At 35.4% G+C, this 2031-nt stretch overlaps 1 pseudogene; it reads right to left on the bottom strand.

The window, feature by feature from the left end:
- Positions 1-956: 956 nt before the first annotated feature.
- LOC124982005 (60S ribosomal protein L31-like) lies at positions 957-1322 on the bottom strand (annotated as a pseudogene).
- Between the last annotated feature and the right edge of the window lie 709 nt (positions 1323-2031).

Below are 2031 nucleotides of genomic sequence, written 5' to 3'. Positions count from 1 at the left end.
AGAGTAACTATGCAGACAAATTCAGAATGCTCTATACTGTAAACATGGCACATAAATTATTCATTGTTTTAGTATGAAGCCTAAAAACAAAACAATTAAAAATAATGACTCTCCTAATATGTTAAGAGATAGATAAAATGGGACATCAAAAATTCAAATTGTGGACTGGGATTGTGGTTCAGTGGTAGAGCATTTGCCTAGCATGTGTGAGGCACTAGCTTTAATTCTCAGTACCACATATGAATAAATAAATTAAATAAAGATCCATCAACAATTAAAATATTCAAAATGTTAGGAGGAATGAGGTGCGTGTGTAGAGATCTATTAGTATATTTCCTCTTCCTTTTTTAATTCTTTATGATCATATTACATTGATATCATTTTGAAATAGCTCATAATCAAAGGCTATTTTTTGTAAACCTCATCATAACCACAGAACATTATATCTGTAATAGACCCATTATCATAAAATAAAACTTGGAACTCAAAGTTGTTCATATTAACATGGATTGCATAAGTCTGTGGGTCTGGTGAAAAATAACCTATTTATTAGTTTTACTTACTCGTAAAGAGGACTCCCCTGTTATCTTATGGTGAAATTTTGGCATTGAAGAGGAGTTGAAGAGAAAGCTGTGTATTGGAAAGTTGGATGTGGGGAGAAATAGATAAAGCCAGTGGGACACAGGAGAAAGTATCTTGGCATCTCGTTTTACCCCTCCCTATCATCCTTAGGTATTTCAGTTCAGGAATTAGAATTGAGGTTAACTAACTGGAGACATCATCTTCTATGAATTAATTGTACCTCGTAGTGTTTTAGAAATACATTAGACCACTGATTCCCAAAGTTCAGTCATTTATCCAATACCTTCACCATTTTTGCTACACATTTGTATCACCTGTATTAGTACTGGTTTTATTTATTTTGCTGGTTTGTAACTTTATTTGACAATGAGTGATTAGTTCTTATCCACATTGACAGATTTTTTGGAAGTAGTAACAGAGACATAAGTTACCAAAGTATAGAGCTTGTTTGGTAACTCTTTGTTCTTATTATGTTTTCTGGACCACTACACATGGATGTGATATGGGATATTCCTTATTTCTTTTGGCCCAGAAATCTATTATGTTGAGCCTGGTATCCATGCACACATCTGGAGTCCTCATTTCCTTCATGACAAATTTTCAGATCACTTTGAGTGCCCAAGGTCTTTTTGAAGGCTACTCCGTGCACATGCTTTGATGTTGATGGTCTGTTCTCAGGAGTTCATCTCATCCATGATTGAATAACCCTGAATTACACTACCCTTCTTTGTGGGAACCATTCTGTCAATTTCTTTAAAAGTAAATAATTTTCTTTTGGGAAAGGGACTCTGTATCACTACCAATAAATTGGAAAGAGGCATCATTTGTTAAAAATTGAATATAACTATAAAATTAAATCTAATGAAAGCAAAGTTAGAAAAATACTCTAGCTAAGCCTTGTCTTTAGCTCTCAAACCTAAGCTATGCAACCTACTAAGACTGATAAAAACCCAACCGAAAACTGAGAGTTTACCCTGGAGGTAATCAGAAAGAATGAGGTGCATTTTAAGAGGAATAACTTTCTCCTCATATAATTTAATATAGTTTAACATTTGTCTGAGCCACCAACCAAAATAAACATCCATAATGTACATTATCCTTCCAGGTGTGGTGGTGCACGTCTGTAATCCCATTGATTTGGGAGGCTGAGGCACAAGGAACACAAGCTCAAGACCAGCCTCAGCAACTCAGCGAGGCCCTAAGCAACTTAGGGAGATCCTGTCTCAAAATAAAAAGGGCTAGGGATGTGACTCAGTGTTAAAGCACCCCTGGGTTAAATCCCCAGTATCCCCCAAAATCAAACAAGCAAACAAAAAACCCCAATATACATTATCCCACACATTGCAAAATACTTAATGGGAAGAAAAACTTCTCACAATTTTGACTTCCATTGCATACACTTTTTTTGTGGGGGGGGGTTTAGAAACATTGGTCATAAAAAATGGAAGA

The sequence above is a fragment of the Sciurus carolinensis genome, chromosome 4, assembly GCF_902686445.1.
Source record: "Sciurus carolinensis chromosome 4, mSciCar1.2, whole genome shotgun sequence".
Taxonomy (NCBI): domain Eukaryota; kingdom Metazoa; phylum Chordata; class Mammalia; order Rodentia; family Sciuridae; genus Sciurus; species Sciurus carolinensis.
The sequence above is the reverse complement of the archived record's forward strand: the minus strand, read 5'-3'. Positions and strand labels throughout refer to the sequence as shown.